Source organism: Lagopus leucura, unplaced genomic scaffold (assembly GCF_019238085.1).
Source record: "Lagopus leucura isolate 7727_CA_CO unplaced genomic scaffold, USGS_WTPT01 Super-Scaffold_100004, whole genome shotgun sequence".
NCBI lineage: Eukaryota > Metazoa > Chordata > Aves > Galliformes > Phasianidae > Lagopus > Lagopus leucura.
This window is the reverse complement of record NW_024962264.1, coordinates 50,730,770-50,755,524: the sequence shown is the minus strand read 5'-3', so window position 1 is coordinate 50,755,524 and position 24,755 is coordinate 50,730,770.

Sequence of the window (24,755 nt, the reverse complement as noted above, 5' to 3'; positions counted from 1 at the left end):
ACTCTTGAATGCAAACAATGGCAAGAATTCCTTAAATGGAGAAGTAATTAACTTTCTTGTTGGCAGTAGTCTCTTCTGAACACCTGGATGTTTTTTCAACATGACTCTCCTGTTAGCATCTTTTAGCAAAATGTGTTGGAGTGTGTCTGCTGAGTAGAGGTGATTTATCAATTTTTTTTTTTTTTACTGTCATTTCTTCATTCACTTATATCATTTTTCTATTTTTAATCTTCCATTAAACAAACAGCAACAGTGAATAGTTGTCATAAAATTCTATAAAGAAGCATAATTCAACATTACGTTAATAGTTTCAGGCTTATAGCACAGTGACAAATTGCTTGAACTTAACAAGAGCTGAAAGCACTACTCTGTCCCGTGACTTCTATAACATACTTAATGTCAAATTTTGCCACAACATACACCATGCACACTTTTAATGATCTGAAAAATGTGTTACACAAAATCATGAACATCTGTAGTCCTTAACTGCTTTCAGTTTAAACATGTTTACTCTGGACTCTAAAGCCAAAACTTAAGGGAAACAACTTTGTTTCTTTGGATTCATGTACAGTTGCTGAAGGTGTCCTGGTGGACTACCTGTGAAAATATTTCATCAAAATATTTTAGCACTGGGTGAGATTTTTTGTTGATAATCCAGAGATGATGATAATGAAGTGAAAATATTATGAAACAAAGCTAGATGGATTGATTTCTTTCCAAATAAATTTTCTGTTGATACCATAAAATCAAATAATTGCCAGCGATGTCTGAAAATTGCAGTCTTTTCCATTTTTTGTTCCCTCTGGAAGACTTGTATTTGTCTGGTTACAGGCCATTATTGTATTTTCCCATGGCTGATCTTTATTTTGATATTGTCTTTTCTTTTCATGGCAATTATACCATCATGGGTACAAATTTGTTATGCAGTCACTGTTTTTATTACATGCCTCTAGGGATAAGCTATGCTCTTAGATATAAATGGCAGCTGTTGTCTGTGATGCTATGAAAATAAAATGGTGGGAAGGTCATGTCCTTCATTTCTAGAAATCCATTTATTTTAGCTAGAGGTTTGTGGTAATCTTAAAACTAAATATTGTCATATAAGTACTACGTGTATAGTAATGAAGCCGTGTGGAAACCTTCAGGTTTGTTTATTTGCTTTCTATTGTGGTTTAACCCATCAGGTAACTAAGTACCACACAGCCATTTGCTCACTCCTTACTCCCAAAGGGAATGAGGAAAAGAATTGGAAGCAAATTAGAACTCACAAGTTGAGATAAAAGCAATTCACTAAGACAAAAAAAGAAAAGGAAAGAAAATGATAATGATATAGTTACATAAGTAACCGCAATGCAATTACTTCCAGATAAATGATAACCAGCAACTCAGCCTGTGACAGACTCCCCACAGCTTTATAGCTGCCTGCATGATGTCATGTGGTATGAAATAACTCTTAGACTAATTCAGGGTACCTGTTCTGGCTCTGCCTTGCCTCATGCTGCTGTACCATAAAAGCCGTCTTTCCTCTTTCAAGTGATCTGGTTAGTTATGGGTGTGTTTTCAGTTGTTCTTATTAAGTGATGAAAGGTCAGTGTGCTGTTAATATAGTCTTAGCTGAAGCCAAGCCATTAACCAAATTTTTTGCTATTTGTAGGAAATTAAGTTTTCACATTCTTTAAACAAGTTCTCAAAGTTTGATTCCTCCCTTTGGCTTTCTATGGCAAGCTTATGCTTCAAAATACAGTATAGAGAAAGAGAATTTTTTGTGATTTAATGATAGTGCGATCAAGTGCACTCAGCAATTTTGTGTGTGATGCCAAACTTCATGGTGCAGTTGTCATCCTTGAGGAACATACCCAATTTTGAACAGTAAGCTCAGAAAAAACTCAGGATGTTCAACAAATCATAGAATTGTAGAATGGCTTGGTTTGAAAGAGATCCCAAGGATTGTGAAGTTATAACTCCCTGCCACAAGTAGGGCGATCAACCTCCAGATCTGATACTAGTCCAGGTTGCCGAGAGTCCCATACAACCTGATCTCAAGCACCTCCAGGGATGGGGCATCCACAACATCTCTGGGCAGCCTGTTCCAGCACTTTGCCACTCTCTTGGTTAAGAACTTTTCCCTGTTAACCAATCCAAATCTTCCCTCCTTCAACTTAAAACCACTTCCCCTTGTTCTATTACTGTCTACGCTTGTAAGAAGTTGATTCTGCTCCTGTTAATAATTGCCTTTTAAAAACTGGAAAGTTGCAATGAGGTCTCCATGTAGCCTTCTCCAGGCTGAGCAGCCTGTCTTCATAGGGGAGATGCTCCAGCCCTCTGATTGTGTTTGTGGCCCTCCTCTTGGCCCTCTCCAGCAGCTCCACATTTTGCAGTACACCAGTTGGGGGCTCACGAGGGCAGAGTAGAGAGGGTCAATCACCTCCCTTTCTCTGCTGGCCCTCCCTCTCCTGAAGGAGAAATCCAAGTGCAAGGTCTTGCATCTGGGTTGTGGAAGCTCCCACTGTCAGTACAAGTTGCAGTATAAAAGGTTTGAATGCAGCCCTGCCGCAAAAGAACTTGGGGGTACTAGTAGATGGTAAGCTGGATGTGAATAAGCGATGGGCTATTGCAGCCCAGAAAGCTAGTTGTATCCAGGGCTGCATAAAAGAAGCATGGTCAGCAGGTCAAGAGATGTACTCTGCTGGTGAGATCTCACCTGGAGTGCTGTGGAGTCCTCGGTGTGTATTCACACACCTCAGGAGTGTGTCCAGTGCAGAAGTGATCCAAGGAATGGAACACCATCTCTAAGAGAACAGGTGGAGAGAGCTGGGGCTGATCAGCCTGGAGATGAGAATGCTCTGGGGAGACATGACAGCAGCCTTTGAATATCTAAAAGAGGGCTATAAAAATCAAGGGAACAGATTATTTGCAAGGTCTGTTGTGATAGAAGAAGGTGAAATGGTTACAAACTAAAAGAGGGGAGATTTAATTGGATTTAAAAAAATAAAAGTTTTTTACACTGAGTAGCTGAGAACTGGAATAGGTTGATCAGAGAGGTAGTAGATGCTCAATTCCCAGAGACGTTGAAAGCAAGGATGGACTGGGTTCTGTGCAACCTGATCTAGCTCCTCTTTATTGCTGGGGAGTTGGAACAGACCTTTAAAGGTCATCTAGTCCAACTCAAAATAATTTTATGACTTTATTATAACAAAAAAAATCTAGTATTTCATAATGTTACACGTTGAAATTTACTTTTAACTGACATTCGTTGAAAGTATATGCATTTTAACCTGTTGAACAAATAACTATTATGAGATATTTATTATTTTGCTTTTATGCTGTGCTTTACGCATCTTTATCTCTTTGAGGGGAACGTGATCTTCATTAATACTATCATCAATAAAGTTAGGAAGCTGCTACAGGAATTCCAAACCATAAAGTAGTGAAGGTTTTAATTAAAATAATTAACTAGGGAAAATTAATTTAAATTTAAGAAAGATGTTATGGTCTGCTATGTCATCCACACTGAATTCTGAGAACTTGGAATTATTAGAAGCAGAATAATGGTAATATTATTCATAATAATGGCTTCCATAGGAAAGACCTCTTTTCCAATCAGGAAAAGTTTAATCAGATGCTAAGAACTAACTCCAGCTTTTAGCATTAAATCAGTTTGGAAAGAGCAAAGAAGTAACTGAAAGGTACTTGGATTTACTTGTATGACCACTAAGCTGAAGTGTTTAATTATTAGAATTCTATGAAAAAGTTATTTTTAAAGTTACTGCATCTCAGCCCACTTCTGAACCTTCTGTATATAACTAGCTAAATCACTGAAATCATTGCATTCTTAGAGTAACTTTAAATGCTATGAAAACTGCAACAAGATCACGTGCTTCAGTGTTTACACATATGATTGATTAATTTATGTCTTTACATCACTAAAAGAAAAATTCTTGAAGGTTTTGATGGATTTATACCAATGACTTTTTGTAAATTTTATAGTGTTAAAAACAGGAGAATGCTTCATGTCTAATTCAATGCTATATTCCTTAGGGAGATTTGTGGAGAATCTCCTTTTGTGAGTTCTATTTGATTAAGAATATGAAGAATAACAAAAGTTGCTGCCTTCTTCAAGTGAGTTTAAGCAAAGAAAGACTCAAATTGCCATAGATATTGACATGTATTGATTTTCTTAATCTTGCCATTCTACATTGAGTACTTTGACCTTAATTGACTACAAAAGTGTAGAAGATGGATAATATATATGTGAGCTAAATGTGCTAAGGATATGGAATGTAAAATGACTGTTTAAAAAAAGAAAGACAAACAACAACAACAAAGCCAAACAACAACACAACAAAACACCCCACAATTATTATGTCCTAAATAAATCAAGTCACTCGGTCTTGCTAAATGTTGCAGAAGTAAATATTAATTCCATTTGAATGTGAGGGTGCATGTATGTATATAATGAATACGTTTGCAGTGAAATTTATATAATGCAGTTTAAAATATTAATTAAATCACAGGCAAAGTTACAGTAGCATATTGTCTGAATAATAGCTCCAGGAACAGAGATTGAACAGACATTTCATGGTGACCAGCTGGGATTATGGCCTTTAAAAACATATTACATCCACATAAATGTTTTTTTGGCTTCCAGAATCCAGGACCATCTGTCTGGATGGCTGCATGCCTATGCAAAAGTTGGTAGAACCCTTGCCATTACACTGAAAAGTCAGGTATCAATGAGATTGAGATAGGAAGGCCTCCAGAACACTGTGAAGGACATCTGTTCTGCAGGAAAAGAGGAGGGAAGTCCATATCCTGTGACAGCCTCACTACACTGTCGCCACATGCCTACTTCCACCTTATGACACCTGTTTGTAGATACAAGCCAAAGTAAAAAGGAAAAAATATCCTTGGGCAAAAGGGAATAGATGGTATAGATTTTTAAAGCTTTCTGTGTCTGCCAAGAAAATAGGTTTCAGTGTGGTAGGTACTTGGGAAACCAAGGATATATGGGCTATCAGAATGAAAGTCCAGGCATTTTGTATACCAACAAGACCTTGGAAAACAATGTTCTTGGAAGGCAACTAAAGTGACAAAAAGCAAGCAACTTTGAAGATCTAGATATAACTTTTTGCATAAACTGTTAATAGAAGGCATAAATTGAAAGCAGTAACCAATGAGTAACAATGTTCTTCTCATGCCTTATAAAGAAATAGTAAAATTTGTAACTGTCTCTGCTCTTGAAAATTCTGGATTACATATTATAAACTAAGTAAATACAATGTAAACTTCTGTTTTAGCTTGGCACACTGTCAGAGTATTCTTGTAGCTGACCAAATTAATCCTCCTTTGAGGTGAAATGGCAACACAATACAAAAGGGGAGAGTGAAGTTGTTGTATAGCCTTATAGAAAATTCATGTTACAAATAAAATGTATATATAAATGCAATCTGGAGTTTGATTCATTTATGACCTCAAAGAATGCTCATTCAAATTTGTTGGGAGTTTTGTCACCCAGAGGACAAAGTCTATTTGAGACTAAGCAGTCAGGAATATTATTTGCCTACATACACTGCCATTTTAATTAAAAATAAATAAATAAAAAGGTGTTGTTTCTAGTCTGGTGTCCAAATCCTGACAGTTTGCAGGAGAACAGTGATTTAGGGGAAGTATGAGTGGTTCTCCTGTGAAGTTGTATGTGTAAAGCAAAAATTAGGTCTTTGATGTTTTTCTCTATATACTGATGGAAATCATACATATATGATAGCATGAGAACATATTAAATGACTTATTATACGTTCAAGAACATATTTAGAATCTTCATTTTAAAAACAGGTATATATTCATTTTAAAGCTAGGCTGGAGCAGATAATTGAGGAGCCAAATAGAAAAAATGTTTTAATGGAATTTGGATTAAGAATAGGAAGGAATCGAGAGTGTGAAAGTTGGAGACATTCTTCACTGCAGTGATCACAAAATGGTTGGGTGTGTTCTAGGAGAAGAGGGCAAAAACAATACAGCACCAGGGCATTGGATTTGGGGATCTCCTTGGAAGAACACATTTGGATATAGACCTGGGGAGAAATGGAGTCACAGAATCAGTGAGTCATAGAATGTCTTGGGTGGGAGGGGACATCAAAGATCAGCTAGTTGCAACCCTTCTGCCATGAGCAGAGTTGTCACCCTCTAGAGGTCCATGTTGCTCAGAGTCCCAGCCAATCTGGTCTTGAATGTCTGCATGGACAGGGTATAGAAAACTTCTCCTGCAAACTTCTTTCAGCTTGTTCCAGTGCCTCATGATCCTCTGGATACAGCATGTCCTCCTAAAATTTGACTTAAAACTTTTCTCTTTTAGTTTAAAATAATTCCTTCTTGCCCTATTGCTATCAGACAATGTAAAAAGAGGATTTCCTTTTTTATTTTTTTTTTTTGTAATAAGCTTTTTTTTTTTTTTTTTTTTTTTTTTTTTTTTTTTTTTAAGCACTGAAAGGTTGCAACAAGATCATCCCAGAGTGCTCTCTTCAACTCTGAACAGAGAAGATATTCTAAGGACTGCGTGATATTCAAAGATAACTTCCTCCAAACTCAAGAAGTGTTCGTACCACAAGCAGGAAATCAGGCAATAGTGGGAGGAGGCTGACATAGGTAAGCAAGTAGCTTGCAGTTGAACTCAAATACAGAAAGAAGTATGCAAGAACTGGAAGAAGGAGCACAGTTTCTGTTCAGCCATGGGGGCAGGTGCTTTTTACTCTACAAATTCTAAAAATTCTACAAATAAAAGAAGAGTAGTAGAAAAAGTAAAAAAGAAACAGTAAAAATAAATAAATACATAAATAAATAAATGTAATACTATGGAAAACATGAGCCTGCTTTTGAATGGGATGGGGTACTCAGTGACAAAGAAAATAGAAATTGACACATTTCTCAATGTTTTCTTGGCCAAGGTCAGTTGGAGGCGAGTCACTGGCAGTGTATTCCAGGGTCAGAAATGGAGCCAATGCTGTTCAATATACTCATTAATGAGCTGAATGATGGGACAGAGAGCCCTCAGCAATTTTGCAAATGATAGAAAACTGGAAGGAGTAGATTAATGTTAGTTGTTAAGAGGGAATTCTTTGATCAGAGGGTGGTGAGGCACTGGAATGTGTTGTCCAGAGAAGATGTGGATGCTCCATCCTTGGAGACATTCAAGTCCAGGTTGGACAGGGCCTTGGTCAGCCTGATCTAGAGGATGGCAACACTGCTGCTGGCATGGGTTGGAATTAGATAATCTTTAAGGTCCCTCTTAATCCAAGGCTTTCTGTGATTGCTTTAGATAATCTCGAGAAGTTGCTTTCAACCAAAACTTTTTGTTTGTTTGTTTCTGTGATTATTATATTTGTGGGTATTATAAATGGAGGTGTATTATTAAAAAAATGAGTAACCATAAGACTTTACATTTATAATTTTATCTTTATAAGTTGTCCATTTCACTTGAAATGCTTGATTTATTATTTCATGTCTGTCTGAAAAGTTCAACATTCTTAATTTTGATTATTCATTAACATGTTTATAGTCCTTAGCTGGAAAGTTAAGTGGAATACTTTTTTAAATCTACCAGTATGACAGAGATTTCCAAGTATATTTGTAAAACTCATTAAAAAGAAAGCTACTACAAGGCAGATAACGTTCTGGAACAGATTCCCAGATGGATTTTATTTTGTGATGTTAATTCTAAAATATGAATTATGGAAAAAAAATTATAAATGCCCTCCTCTGTATCCCTCACCTGTGAACAAGTAATAAGGTGGTTCTTCTTGGAATATAAAAAATGTGAGTTTCCATAAGCAAATATTACTTAGTAATACACAAACTGTTTGCATGTATTATAATGAAGTGTTAATATTGATAATTTGGTAATACATGTTAAATGAATATGGCTTTCTTTAAAGTATGTGGAAATAAGTTTTTACTAAAAACTCTTAAGTTTTCTGCAGAAGTGCAGAAATCACTACTAACTTCGAAATAATGAAGTTGCCAAACAGAGTTTAGATCTTCTATGCATGTGGTTATTATGCTCCAGTGAGTCCTTCTGACTTGATCAGACTGGACAAACTTCCACATCAGAGCAAAGAATGGTGTCTTGTTGTGACTGTCAGTAGAATTAGTGTAAAGTGTTGCTTTTTTTTTAATCACTGCTATTTTCTTTGTGTTATCTTCCAAACTGACAGAAGTGCTTTCGTGAACTGTAGACTTTTATTCATATTGGTTATGTGTAAATTAGTTCAAATGTTATTCATTCAGCAATTTAATTTGATAGTCTATAGTCTATCTTGATTCCAGTTTACATCCCAAAAGAAAATTACCTCTAAAGAATCCCTGTAAAAGATTCAAGATGACAGGCAATGTGGTAAAAACATTTTTAACTAGCTGAAAAACAGAGAGATTTCTCATTCCAATGAGTTTCCATACAGTACTTGTACCTCTCAACTGAAAAGGTAAATTTGGCACATAGTGCAACTATATTAAGTTTTTATGTTTTATTCCACAAAATTCAGATGAAAGCGTAAGTTTTTTAAGCACCATTAATGTCACTCTTGTAAGTAAAGTGTTGGAGGTTTTTTTGCTGTCAATAGCATTTAGAATGTAAATATTAGTGAACACTAGTTCTAAAAGAAGTTTATTTTACTTAATAAAAGAAGTGCTGCTATTTTCATATAATGATCCTTTAAAAGGATTACATTTTGCATTTATGCATATTATTTAATATCTTTTTTTTTTCTCTTGAAGCAAAAGACCTATACCTTGAAAAAAAATTAAAACACAAGCATTTCTAGTGATAAAGAATTCCATGTATGTGAAATATGAATAATCTAGGATAAACACAAAAAGCACCAAAACTTCTGAACCTTTTTCTTATCAAAATAATGTTAAAAGTAAATATAATTAGTAGAATAATTCTGGATTTTTATTACAAAAACTGCAAATGACTATTGCATTTACCCATACATTCCTGAAACCTTTCCCATGCTTTACTGCAAAGAAAGAAACAAATGACTAGGAAAAAAAAAAAAAAAATTAGCTATTCAATCTTCTCTATCTCACCAGAGGAGTGTTTAAGAGTAGTAAATGATGGAGAAAACGGTATGGTAAGGAAACATAGATTGATCTGACAAAGCAGAGAGTAGCAAACACAAAAATGAAACATTTCAATTGTTTTGAGAAGAACAGAATCCCCTTTGTGAAAAAAAATCGAGATACCAGAAAAAATATAATGCCAATTAATAGAATAAATGCTTTCCTCATTATGTCCCAGAATGTAGTGAGAATTTAGTAGACTGAGCCTTGGGGAATAAAATTTATTATTAACATGAAAAATGTTACAGTTCTGATGCATTTTTTAGATGACAGCATAATATGTTATGGATCATTTGATTTTTTTTATATGAAAATGCTATTCAGTGCCCAAAAAGGCATATGCTGCTAACGGCATGTGTTGTAGTCTTTCTTATGACAGCTGGCAGCTAACAAATGCCAGTCAAAACACAAAATGTCAAGCAGAATTTTTTCCCAGTAGTAGTATTATTTTGGATAATAGAACATACGAGGGCAATTCCAAAAGTAATGCCCCCTGTATTATTATGTTGGCCCACAGTGTCAGAGACAGATATTGGTGGTATGTCAATAGAGTTTGAACCTTCCCACCAATATTCAGTTACGCTTTGTTGCTATGTGACAGATGGCAGCTGAGGAGCAGTCTGACAAAATGGCATCTGACATAGAAGCGTGCATGAAGCAAAGGTGTGCCACCGAATTCTTCCGTGCAGAAAAAAATGGCAGCCACTGACATCCATTGATGTTTGCTGAATGCTTATGGAGAGCACAATGAGATGGTGGGCAGTGAGTTTTAGCTGTGGTGACAGAGATAGTGGGTAAACTTGGCTGGTGCAGATTGTTTCGAGCACAGAATGCAGGCTTTTGGTGGTTACTCTTGAAAATCTGAAAACCATTGTGTTTTGTATCTGAGTTTTCTCCATCAAATACTGTTTATTGCTGTTTGTATCTGTTGTAGTTTACATGGAAATAAATAGGAGGCATAACTTTCAGAGTGACTGACATATAATAGAGTTTTAGAAGCGCTTAATATCACAGAGTCATAGACTCATAGAATATCTTGGGTTGGAAGGGACATTAAAGGTTATCTAGTTCCAGCCCCTTCCATACCTTTAATATTCAAATAACATTAAGTCCTGTAGGTAAAAAAAAAAAAAAAAAAAAAAAGAAAAGATAAACATAAAAATCACCAAAAAACCTCCAGGAGATCAATTAGTAACTCTAATTAATTGTAGTAACTTTCAGAAAGTAGTGTTCAAATGTTTCAGTGAATTTGGAGAAATGATCCAGGCAGTGTAATAGAGGCCAAGAAAAATAATCTCTGTATACGTAAAGGCATTTATATACATTTGATGCTGTTGCGAATGAATTATACCTTTCATTTACAAGAGAAAATAAAAAATACATTTATTTATAAATCTAGTGATTTAACAAAGCTTAATCATAAATAAGAGAGTGGCTTAATGAGATTTGAGATAGCAGTATACACTTCATTATTGACTGCATGCAAGATATATGCACTCAGCTAGGAGACCCTCACAAAGCTCAGAGTAGATGCCTTTGCTTTCTCAGCTCTTTCTCAGAGGAACCTAGTGTGACTGGATCAAAACTTTGTCTGAAACATGGTCAATGGTATATATCTGAAGGACTGTATGACACAGTCAATCTAAGATACAATTTTAGAAAAGTTCAGGAATCTTAAATTATTAGTCACTTTCTGAGGATCTCTATAGGCAAGGCATATCTTGACGTTGAGGTGCAAGTAATCTCTGCTCACATATAACCTTGAGAGGAATCCCTACTCAAGGAGGATTGTCCTGCAGCCGGCTGTCAAGAAGGGAGAGCTTAAGTGGCTTCTGGGTGTCTCATCATTTACGAGGTCAGATGATTAACTGATATTTTCTGGTGCATGCTCAATTGTCCTCAGCTGTTGAACAGGACATCTGTCTACCAGTTCTTCCAACACTCAGTTTGAGCCTGTATTGTGATTGTTATTCTGTATGTTATCTGTAGGCTTTGAATGCGATAGCCAGTAATTGCACAAGGCAATGGCCAGACCGGAGGAGGTGGTGTTGGGAACATATCATCAAAGCAGATAGTATGTTCATTTTTAGAGTGCATTTAGAGCACCAAAGTGTGAGGAGATAAGTTTTATAACAATCAGAAAGGGAGAGTGACCAGTTTAATACCTCTGATTATGTGTGAAAAAGTTTCTGTCAATACATTCAAGTGAAATTTCTAGTAGTTTTTCATAACACAACATCTGTTGGCAACCTGTTCCACTGGCTCACCACTCTCACAGTAATTCTTACTAGGTCCTGGGAGAAATCTTTAAAACTCTGTAAGGAATAGAATAAGGAAAGTCTATGTGCTGTGTTCACGTCCCCCACATGACTGCCTGTAAAAATTTCTGTGAAATACCAGTTTGAACTTACTTAACTGTAAGCTAAAATGTCTATTGTATTGATGGAAAACATATTCAGATTATGTTTGAACCTGCTATTGCTGCCTGCTACATTCATGGTTGCCATGTTCGATCTTTCCGTAGAAATGCATCAGTGGAGCATTTTGGTTTCTGCACATGTTGCAATTTCACTGCCTGCTGTATGTTTATCTGTCTTCTCACACTCTAGAAGATGTCACTAGCTGAAAATACTCTGTCATTATCAGGGAAAAATCTTTTATCCCTGATTCATGACTTATATAATAAAATGCAGAGCTACCAAGACAAGGCAAAGTTAGTCTTCATTCCTTTTCTCCAGAAATTCAATTTTAAACGGACTATACATTTTCCATACAATAAACTACCAGCCAACAAAACAGATGTCTGTCACAGCACACTAGAGTATGCTTAACATACATCAGCACCCCTGATACCCCACCAGCCACAGCAGCCATAGCCACTTTCCTTCAGAAAACTTAGTTGAAGGAACAGCAAATATTCCTCTTATAATTTCCTCACCACACTTTAGTAGTGAATAGGGAACTTATATTCCAGTCCTGATCGCCCTAAGGGTAATAAGGGAGTTTGACTTGTAGCATAGTGATTACAGAACAAAGGTGTTAGAATTAGATGCTAACAAAGTAAATATTATAGAAGAAATTCTGGCTGATTTGAACTGATGAGTCAGTTTTACAATGTTAAAATCCCTAAATGGATCAAATCCCTAAAATGAGCATGGCGTGAAACAATTCAATTCAGGAAGGGCTCAGAGAAATTGAGCTGTGATGAAGATCTTAAATTTTTCTAAGCAGAGGTCACCTGGTCCAGTGAGAATCTGATGGAAAGTTTTGGCACAGATAACAGGACTGAGAATAGAAAGCTGATGGATAATGGCAATGTACAAAAAATCATTCAAATCAGATATGGAAAGCTTCACATATTAATTAGTAGACTATATGCAATATAAAAAAAGGTCTGAGAATATAAGCAATTAAATAATATTGTAAGAATCATCAAAAAGTGACAATGCAGTGATTTTCTTTCTAGCTAGTTTATAGATGATCTCTGACTGCTGAGTAAATCTGGCTGGTGTTTAGATGGCTTCCATTTAATAAGTACCTTTAATCTCACATGCTTTCAGCACACAACCTGGCAGTGCAGTGAGCTAGTTTGCAGCCACATCCTTCGTCTGATATGAATGGCCTTACTGCTCAAGCAATTCTGTTTAAATTGACTTGTTATTATGGCATTTCAATCTTGTTTACTTGAAGCAAGCACATCAAACGCCTTGGTGCTAAACCAAGTGTGAGCAAAAGTGTCTTCAAAGTGTCTTTATGGGCAGATGTGTGGTATTATTTCTATACCCTATTTCAACACATAAGAATTGCCTGGGCATTTATATACCATTTATGTTAACCATTTATCCAGCCCGTCACAGCTGAGCATTCATTATTAATGCATTGATAGTCATCCAGTCAGCAGATCATAAGAAATGGTCAGCTTGCTACCTGATCTCACACAGAGATGAGCACAGCAGAATGAATATAGCGTTTACAAAGCTGGATTATTTGTTAGAGAAATAGACAACTGTTACACAAGATGAATGCAGTATCTTAATAAAAGCAAATGGAGCAAAATCGAGTACTTCTGACTTGGATGCCCATGCACAAACTAATGTATTGCCAGAAATACTGAAAAGCCACAGATTAGAGAAGGTAAATGAGTGAATCTTGGGGATTATAATCATTAACTTTTATTCCTGCTACAGGAGTATACAAAACTGATGGCCTGAGAATGTATTTTGTTTAGCTGCTTGAGAGAATAATCTGAAAGTGCTTTCATGCAAAAATTTGCAATGTATATGAAAATTTAAAAGCTCAGTTTAAGAAACTTTGAAGAGCCTAGTCCTGTGACTGCAGAGAGGCAACATAGAATTAATTAGTCTCTGTTGCCTTCAAGCACTGTATTCTTCCTAAGAAATGAACAAACGTGGGAACTAATAACATGGGCTTTCAGGAAAACAGGATACGTGTGTGTGTCCATATATGTAAGCAAAACAAAAGAAAACAACAACAAAAAAGTGCTACTGAGTAATGAAACTGACCACAAATGTCTATCATCAAAGGGGAAAGAGCTTTACTGGTTTTAGCTAGGGGTTTAAATATTTTATATGACACACTATACATATTGTAGCAAAGTGGCCTTCTATCTTCTTTTGTGTAGAAATGTTTATTTTTACAGTTGCTGTTTATCACAAGGTACTTCATACAGATATGAAAACATGAACTAAGGCAAATCTCTGGAAAGCTTTCTATACTAGAATAATTACTGAAATGACTGTGTTGCACCATTTAATCTAAGTGGTGAAATTTGCATTAATTTAGACTACTGAAGGCAGAATCAACCTTATATAGCATATTTGAAGCATGCCAAATTCCTTCAAAAACATAATTGTATTGGCTGTAGTCTTCTGATTTTCAGTGCTTATCTGTTTTACTTTCTTTGTTTATAGGCATTTATCAGTAAAAAATATAGTAAAAAAAAAAAAAAAAAGATTGGACAATGTCTTCTTTTCACTCATTTGTTCTTTATTAATAATTATTGTAATGACTGATAAAATATACATTATGTTGCAAAATATTCCACCGAATATATGCCACAGATTTGATCCTGTCTTGATAGAGCACCTTCCTCTCATGCTCATCCCCCATTAAATTCAAGGATACCTCTTAAGTATATAACACTGTGACTTCAAGTCATAGTTTTTGTCTTAAATTAACCTGCTTATTGTGTTGGGATTGCTATTATTTCACTATTTTATTATATTGCATATAATTTAACAATTCATGTTGAATTATCAAGGCAGAGTTATATAAAATAGTATTTTAAATTGTTTCTGTTATAGTTTAAAGATGATGTTTCAAATATGGCATTGAATTATTTTATATTGACTGAGTGTGGACTGCCTTTGAAAATTACCTGAAAGAGCCGAAAAGAGATCGTCTTGCATTGAAAGGTTGAACACAGTGTTCTTGCATTCATATTTTCTTACTGAAATATTTCAAGACTAGTAGAAAAAAATGAAATCAAAGCTGTAGTTTACGTAGGCCTGGTGGATATATGCCTTTCAATTTTTTGCCTTTAAATTTCTGAAAGCCATCCTACTACCATGCTAGTAGTTCTCTCCAGTATTTGTAGACATTACTGCAGACAGTAAAGGTCATTAGGAAGCTAAATTTTTCATTATTCATGTATGTTTTACTTGTAGGTAGTGTCAAGTAAAGGCAAGGACTGACTTTTCCACAAGGAAAAGCCATGTGAGCCAGCAGCTGGGAGTCACATGAAGGCAGGCTGCCTTAGCTTCAAGAAGCCAACATGATAATGTCCAGAAAAATGTAACCAAGGTCAGCAATAATACAACGGCTATCCAGCAAGTCTGTATTGAGAAGCAGTTTAAAAATCAAGTTCCAAAGTCATATCAGCAGATTAGGGCCAGTCCTACATAAGACCGGGTGCAAACATAGCCACAGTTCAGCAGTAATGAATGCATCTTAGGCAGACACCAAGGATGTGACTACAAACTAAAAAATGGCAACTGTGTGAAGGAGAAGGGAAATCCCACTTGGAAGCTGTTTTTAGCTCTGTCTACACAACAGCTCTTTTTGTAACTTGCTTATCTTGAATACAGGCAAATTGCCAAATGTTTGGGGGAGCTGATTCAGGTTACTGGCAAACACAACTCTGAAAAATATTCCTTCAGCTGGGAAACATGTTCATAGGAAACTGTCAAGGACAGACAAAACCTGTCAGTGGGTCATATGGAAGCCTTATGGCTTCCTTGGTTGTCCTTGGAGAAGTTATTCAATATTTTCACTGGTAGTGTAAAAAGAATGTATAAAAGCTGAACATATTAATGACAGAAATTGGAAATGCTTTCAATATGGGAAAGGATTATTAGTGTACTATTCTAAGAACTGAATGACTATAATGATGAAAAAGTAGCAGTAGCTTTGACGCTTGTCAAAAGAACCACATAAAAGGTGACAAAAAAGTAGAAAATAGAGTTGAATAAGATCTTTGAAAATTAATTAAATGAAAAAGGAGAGTATCATAAATAAGAATTATTTGTTTTGAAGGTTAATCTAAGTGTAAAAGTAAATGAATGATACGAGATGCAGTGAAATTTCCCATGTAAGGGAAATTATTTTGTAAGAGAAAGAAGATCCAACAGCGGTAGCAGGTGTAGAAACATGAATTATTTTTAAAATACAATGTGTACACTAAACTTTGGTTACCTGAGAGAGCTAGGGGCTCACAAGACTATTTCTGTACCACTGTTTTCTCAACTCATGTATAAATATTATGTAAACTGCAAATGCTTAAGAATTAGAACTTCAGTCTCAGTTTCTTGATTTAATTTCTGCTTATATTCTGCACATATTATTTTGTGTAAGCTGCACATTGCTTGGGCTTCTTGCAAAGTGAGTATTAGCATTTTTCATATACAAATTATGTATTTTCTATTTGCCTAGGTTTAGATCTTATGGTAATTGTTATTTGTGTCAGTAATCGGATGACATATATAATTTGTTAGTGTGAATTATGATTTGAAAACACTGGATTCTAAATGTGTCATTCAAAACATAAAAGTCTTTTTGATGAATTATACAGTGCTAACAATTCTTGGTAATCTTTTGGTCACTCTGAAGAAAAGGAAAAATAATTTCAGTGATTCTATCTCGTTACTCTTATATATTTCCATAGAGCCTTGTAATGATTTCTTTTGATGGTAAAGCCAAATTTGGTCTTAGTTTCCCCACAGAAATGAAATCACAGCAATACATCAATTTTGGAACTTAACCAAAACAATCTATTGGAATCTTCTGCTATTAATTCATAGGCTCAAATGACTCCAGAGCCTGTTTTTCCATTTTAATTAAATTAATTGTGTGAAAGTTGTACAAGTTTCCAGAAACAAAACTTCCTTTGGAACTGAAAAAAAAGGGCTTATTCAGTGTATGTGAATTCTGTTCAATTTTTTGTGGTGTGTAGCATCTGTCTCTTTTTCTTCAATAAAAGGTAATTCTATAAGACATGGAGGAAAAGGAAAAAAAAATAAGGTTAAGAATCATTGCCATTTCCCTTGTGTGTCAATTTTATTTTGTCTCTTGTATTTTTTATCCATCTCTTAATTGCTCCCTAAACATCAAAGTTCTGTGATATACTGGGTAAAATATCTGGAATATATTAGTGCTCCCTACCTCCTAAATCTTCTCTGTAGTTTTGAAGGCATATAGGTAAAATATCTGTCAGAATGTAGTCAAAGTTGAAGTTATTGCAGTAGGCAAAATTTGCATTTTTTTTTCCATTCTGAGGCTGATACTGTATGACTGCATGCCTTTAAGGATACTAAAATGAAGTAAATACATGAAGCGATGCAGTCTAATGCTTCTGCATGCTATTTTAACAGCTGGAAGCCTCATCTTTGAGCCACTGTTATTAAAGATACATACATATTATTTATTATTACTTTTTAGGTCTTTCTGCATTCTATTGGCATCCCCTGGATTTTTTAAAATAAAAATATTTAATTGCACTTTTTGATTTTTAGGTATTTCCATAGTTTACATTTGGAAAAAAAGAAAGGCTTTTTACACTGCTTTTTACACCGTGCTCAAGCATAGATTACTTTCTAAGCGGTATTATCTTGTTGGATTACATCATGTCACTTATTTTTCACTTGGCTTGTCCCATTTTTATTTTCTCTAATGTTGGCATTTTTTGTGGGTAGACATAGCAGTTCTTAAAAGTATGTGCCAAATTCCTAGTTGAATATGTAGATGAGCTGTACATCTGCCACAGCAGTTTCCTCTAGTGTACCTTTGAATAAAACAAGCCAAAAATATCTTGTTTAATTTGGCTAGAAACAAATAAAAAAAATAAAAAAAATAAAAAAAGTTAAAATGTGCATTTCCACTGATTATTAAAGGAGCAGGGACTCATATTTGAGTATACCTCAAATATTGGGAAAATATCTTTAAAACACTGACAGACCTGCTTCAGTTACTTTGCAAGGCACAGTTAGTAATGACGGTTACCATGATGCATACCATTCTTACTGTAATATTGTTAAATTGAGTTCTAATCAGTCTTTGTTAAGACACCTTCTTCCAGTACCTTTACTGTAGAGGATTATAGTATTATAACAAATCAATATTTGCCATTTCTTGAGAAAAAAAAAGTAATTAGAAATACTAAATTTGTGCCTCTGGTGCACCAAATTCATAACTATATCAAACCAAAAGAAGAATGCATTTATTTAGTATTATTATTAAGCATACTGCCAATTCACAGGTTCTAATGCCCAGTAGTATTTCTGGTTTTGTTTTCCATATTTATTCTGATTACATATACAACCACACAATTATTAAACTGGACAGTTAGTTGCTCTCTTCATGAGGCCAGCACTAAAAGACGCTCGGCAACAGCAGTTGAAAGGCAGTTAGAAGACGAAGAAAAGGCAAAGGGAAGTAAAAACATCTTGACCAAAAAATACAAATAAAAATTAAAAAATCCCAGAACTACGCAGTCTTCTAGCATGAACCACACAGTCTTTGTGACAAACAGTATCAGAGGCAATTGTAAATTTTCCAAGCACTTGATGATGGAGAAACTAAAGTCTCCAGAAGAACTTCATTTTGTTGAACATCGTATATAAACATATTTGCCTCCATTGGGGATGTAAGAGTGGAGCACAGCTTTTGCCAAAAAGGACTAGGAGGTACTGGTGGATGGCAAGCTAGACATGAGCTAGCAGTAAGACCTGGCAGCCAAGAAAGCCAACTGTATTCTCGGCTGCATCAGAAAAAAATGTGGTTAGTAGGTCCAGAGAGGTGATTCCTCCCCTCTACTCTGTGCTGGTGAGGCTTCACTTGGAGTGCTGAGTCCAGGTGTGGAGTTCTCAGGACAGGAGAGATTTCAACCTGCTAACGTGTGTCCAGAGGTGAGCCTCAAAAAGGATACAAGGGGTGGAATACGTCCCCTTTGAGAACAGGCTGAGAGAGCTCTTTAGCAGGGTCTGTGGTAATAGGACAAGGAGAAATGGTTCCAAACTAAAAGAGGGGAGATTTATATTGGACATAAGGAAAAAGTTTTTTAGAACAAGGGTAGTGAGGCATTGAAACAAGTTGCCCAGAGAGGTGGTGGAATCCGTTGTCCTTAGAGACATTCAAAGACAGGATGGATGGGGCTCTGAGCAACCTGATCTAGATGTTGTAGATGTCTCTGTTCATTGCAGGGGAGTCAGACTATATGACTTTTATAGGTTTTTTCCAACTCAAATGATTCTGATTCTGAGAATAGTCAGATGAAAAATGTTGTGGTGGGATGTAATCCCTTTAAGAAGCCATGGTTGGCATAAAATATGGGAGGGGAGGCTGTAGACTAATCTTGAAGTCCTCACTGTACAAATGGACAAAATTATATCCATGTAGATGAGCTTAAAATTTTGAAACAGCCAGGATAGAATGCTTTAAGTGAATGACGAAATGCAGTGTTAACTTGTTAATGTACAGCAGAGCATTCAGAGCATTAGGATAGACCTATTTTTGAAAGGTATTAGTTCCTTGTGAAAACACTTCAGCTTGACCTAGGCTCACAGTAGAACGGATTGACTACTATGTTATCACAGTACAAACCGCAAGTTGAATGTCGCCTTTGTTTCGGCGACCCTGACTGAAGTTTCCTTGTGAAAGTGTTCCGACAGCCCCGGTCAGTTTCCCACGCTTTTCATGACACCAATATGGTGAGCGGCAAAATGGCGTTAATTGCAAGGAGCACACCCTTCTTAAAACTTTCCCCATGCCTTAGGGCTACTACCATTATCTCTGACCAATGGACGTGTGGCATATCTTGTTTCCTCCTTATTTGGTCTATCCTGTTCTTCTCTCTTATCTTCAGGTCATTTGTTGCCATGGTTTCCCAGGGGCCGAGGGGCCCCTGTCGACCCTGGCGACTGCCCCAGCCCATTCAGTTAACTACAGTTGAAGTACTTATTTCCTGCTAGGGATTACTAGATCATGTATGATGTAACATGATGAGGAGGAGAGCTACCTGGTTTTCCATCCAGCAAGTGGAAGACAGAACAAGCAGTTATTTGTCCTTCATAAAACTGGGTATGTGTGAACATACCCATGAAAGATCTCAGAACCTGTTGATAAATCTCAACTGCTGCTGAAGGGATCTGAGCACTATTTGAAATTTCTAAACTAAATACAGAAAAATAGACATTCATTTTCTATCTTCTATTAAATTTTGACAGTTTCATAGATCACTACTTTCAAAATCCAAGCCTGATAGAAAATATTTTGGCTGTGGTGGGTTTTCTTGTTTTATGGATATGTTAAATTACAGCCTTCAGTGAAAATTAACAGCATTACTCTTACTTGATATTGTTGGCAGATAACATAAGGGAATTGACTTTGGGGGTCCATTGTTAGTAAATAGTACCTGAACATTTACACATTTGGATTTAATTAAATAATACAAGTAAAATCTGAAAGTAGGGAGTTTATGCAGTACATACATAGAAAGCAAACAAATAAACAAGCAACAGAGGGAAAAACATTGCAGAGTGACTTAATTTATTGAAACAAAGTTGCTTCAGGCCATTGCTGAATCAGAAATTATCAAATGGTCTCCAAGACAGAATCAAAAGTTCAAGAAAGTTCCTAAGAATATCTGTACTTAAATGAAAGTGTGGACTCACAGGCAGGGATTTGCTCTTATTGTCCTGTTCCCCAACATATTTTCAAGAGCTAAACTATTATTGAAATAAATAATTCTTATATATTGTCTTATATAGAAGACAGTAAAGAAGGACAGCATTTCTTTTATGCAGTCTTCTTGTGTATACCCATATTTATGACATCCACAGCTGAGCTAGATTGCTCTTATCCTACCTTCATGCCTGAAGCTAATGATCTCTGTCTATAAAGGCTATAAAAACAAAATTCCATGAAGTAATGAACAGAGATGCTATGAGATGGCTGTGGTTGCATTCCCCTCCTCCCCACCCCCAGAATAGCTTTACATACTCAATTTTCAGTGGCCTGAGGAATATTCCTTGTATGCACAGATCACTTCACAGCATACTAAATTAATATGCAAAAACAGTGCCAAGGGGATGGCCCTTCCCCTTTATTAATTTAAACATTTTAATATTTTCTATATGCAAAACATAATTAGAATTAATGGACTTCAGTGCTAATGTAGTGCTGGAAGCTACCTAATGCATCTATCTTCTGCATATGATAAACATGATTTTTGAATCCCTTACCACCAGCAAGGCTGGAAGCTCGGCTCAGTCTGCTGATGTAGTCTGTGTCCAGATAAAGATCATATCAACTGACAGACAGAGGGAATTATCATCCTTTTGCTGAGATAAGCAAATGATCCTCCAGGGAGGAAGTAGAACATGACTGAGTTGCACTGTTTTTTAAGCAAGATCTCACTATTAATCAGTAAAGACAGTTTAGTTGGGATACAGTAAAATATATCAGACGTGGAAGAAATGTCATATTTTGGTCTGTTGTGTCCAAACTGTTGAAACTTTCCTTATGTTAATAGTCACATTCCACATGTGATAGTGGAGAAAATGTAATTTATGTGCTAGTATGTCACACATACCTTAGGTTCAAATCTGGTTGTGTTGTCCAACATATCATATATCTTTGCAATGTGAGGTGAAAAAAAAAAACATACACAAAAAGGAGGAAAGAAAAGGGACGTCTTACTGAATTACTACAGATTTGGTAGTCTTGCAGCAAATAATCTTAACTGGTGAGATTTTTTTACTTCTCAAATAGAGGCATTAGAGACACAAGAAAATACTTCAAAATTAAAAACCCTTTGTGCAGATCCTGAAAATAAAACTTGGTCATTAGTGGTTACAGGTACTTATTGCATTTTTATAAGTACTTTTATTTTATATTGCTTTTAAAAGTACTTATTGTACTTGTAACTTCAGAGAAAACCCAAGATTCTCTTGAAATAAAATGTAAATACTTTTTAAAACTCTAAGTTCTGGAACTTGTAAAAAATTTTCATTATTTCAATGTTGAAAATGCTATTTCAATATTTAATTTGTCGTAATAAGTAAAAGGGCAATGAAGTATGTTAAATGAAAGTTACTTTATTATTTTCATTAGTTCTATTTTAGCTTTACTAAGTGTATTATAATTAGTAGGGGGTACGTCTGCAGTGCTTTTATGACAAGCCTTTGTTGAGTTTTGTCAAATAGCATCCTCCGTACCATGTAATCTTCAGTACTTTTCAAGTACCCTAGACATTACAGGAATTACTTTTACTCCTTTTCATGTCTTCAAAACAATATTTATTTCTATACTTTGAATTTTGGCACTGACTTTTTAAATGTCATTATCCTCAAATCCTTAAAGAGTATGCACTCATGAACTTATTTTATGCCAGTATCAAACACGTAGACTGATTTTTCCACATGAAAATCCAGGCTAGCAACATACTTGATAAAACAGTGATTTGAAATAATAACTCTGTTTTCCTTTAAACTTAGATGTGCAACGATATGCAAATATTTCCCAGACTACAGAAAAGACATTTTACTGATATCTTATAAAGAGCTGTCAAGAGCCCCTGTCAGACATGTAGAGCAGCATGAGTAAATAACACTGCTAAGTATTGCTAAGCCTTATAGACTACCCAAAAAATATGTGATTGAAAGGATTTATCAGCAAGGTAGCATCCCAGAATTGGAAGAATTGTTATATTGGTCTGGAAATCAAAGAATTGTAGAATCATGCATTCATAGAATGGCTTGGGTTGGAAGGGACCTTAAGATTCATCAAGCTTCAACCCCCCTGCCTCAGGCAGGGCCACCAACCTCCACATTTAGTACTAGACCAGGCTGCCCAAGGCCCCATCCAACCTGGCCTCTAGGGATGGGGTATCCACAACCTCTCTGGGCAGCCTGTTCCAGCACCTTACCACTCTCTTGATAGAGAACTTCCCCCTGATATCCAACCTAAATCTTCTCTCCTTCAACTTAAAACCATTTTCCCTTGTCCTGCAGTTATCTACCCTTTCAAAGAGTTGATTCTGCTCCTGTTTATAGGCTCCCTTTAGGTACTGGAAGGCTGTAATGAGGTCACCCCACAGCCTTCTCTTCTCCAGGCTGAACAAGCCCAGCTCCCTCAGCCTCTCTTCATAGGAAGGGGGTGTTCTAGCCCTCTAATCATCTTTGTGGCTCTCCACTGGACCCTCTCTAACAATTTCCTGCCTTTTTTGTATTCAGAACCCCAGACCTGGACACAGTACTCCAGACGGGTCCTCACAAGGGCAGAGTAGAGGAGGACATTCATCTCCCTGTCCCTGCTGGCCTCTCCTCTTCTGATGGAGCCCAGGATACCATTTGCTTTCTGAGCTGCAAGAGCACACTGCTGTTAAGTTTTCCATCTACTAGGACCCCCACGTCCTTCTCCGCTACTCTGAGGGATTGCTCCTCCCAGTCAGTATATATGCCTGGGATTCCTCTGGCCCAGCTTCAAAACCTTGCACTTTGCTGTGTTGAAACTCATTAGGTTCACCCAGGCCCACCTTTTGGGTCTGTTGAAGTCCCTCCCTGTCTGTTGAATGCCATCCCTTCCTTCCATTTTGCCAACCACACCACTCAGCTATTATCTCCAGCCTGTCCTCATCTCTTTTGAACTGCATGAATCAGAATTGCACACAGTGCTTCAGGTGCATCCTAAAGAGCACAGAGTAGAGAGGGATAATCACATCTCTACCTCTGCTGATGATACTTCTGTGAATGGGGTCTATGATCCAATTTGATTTGTTGCACAGGTGCACAGCTGACTCATGTTCAGCTCATTGTTCACAAGCGCCTATAGGTACCTTTCAGTAGTGCTGCTCCTCAGTCACAGATCCTAAGCTGCACTGGACTCTTTGGTTTGGTTGTCATAGGTGTTGAACCTAGCACTTAGCTTTCTTAAACTTCATAGAGTTCTTACTTGCCACTCTCCCCGTCTGTTCAAAAGGTAGGCCATCTTACAGAGACCTGATGTGTTTGACTCACTGCCCAGTTTAATGTCACCTGCAAACTTGCTTTTATAGGTACTATTTTCAATCACAATTCACTTTTCAGTATTACTCAGTCTTGTGTTCTTTCTCACTGGATGAACCCCTTCACAAAACAGATGCTACCAGAAAGTAACGTCTACAGTAACCTTGGATACTAGGATACTTTTACAAAATTTTTCCATTGCAGTGGCTAAAATGCTGAATTTCCCACTTTGAGTTTATTTATATTCTGGTGATTAACTGGACCTTTTCACAAGATTCTAAATAGTTTTCATCTAGATATATAGATACATTTTTAATCTCAGATGGCATATTCCTGGATCTTCTCCTGTTTTAATGCCAATTTACATCAGTAACCAACCTCTAAAACTTGAAAGGTGTTTTCCAAAAGCAGCAATCCAGATCCAATTTTAGCTCTGAGGACCCTTTTCCTTGCAAATATTCATGCCCCTCCAACACTAAGTTGCAACCAGGCTGAATTATGTTTATCTTATGGCCACAACATTTTGTCTGTCTATCAGAACTTTTTATCTTTGCCTATGCTATGACTAAGGCTAACAGCTTTCTTCCTCAAAATAAAGTAGTTGCCTATCCTTCCAGAACACTTGATTTCCAGAACACTTGTAGCATCACTGTCCAATCTTGAATTAATTAGCATTCTGAATCTCAGGATTGTCTAGGAATGCACGTTCTTTAATACTATTATAGTTGGAAATGTCTTAAATGTTTTGGCTGAAATTTTTTGTACTTTGCACCAGAGACCACTAGTTTCCAAGAGCCTATTTAATCTTTTGTTTTTTTGTTTTTTTTTTTTTTAATGAATGAATGAATATTACTTTCTAAATAGCAATTCTACCATAGACTTTAGTGTCATGTTATATGACTTTCATTCTGGTCTTACAAAGTGGTAACTAACTTTCTTTGCATATTTGTATGTATTTTTATGTAGTAATTGTTTTGCGTATCTCCCCTATTGCTCATTTTTGTTTCTGCAACTAGTGTCTACCATGTATACAGGAAAGTTCTTCTGTACAGTCTTATTCTTATTGCCTTTGGTCTACTAAGTATGTGTGTCCCCAGTGAACCTCTGTCAACCACAATGTCT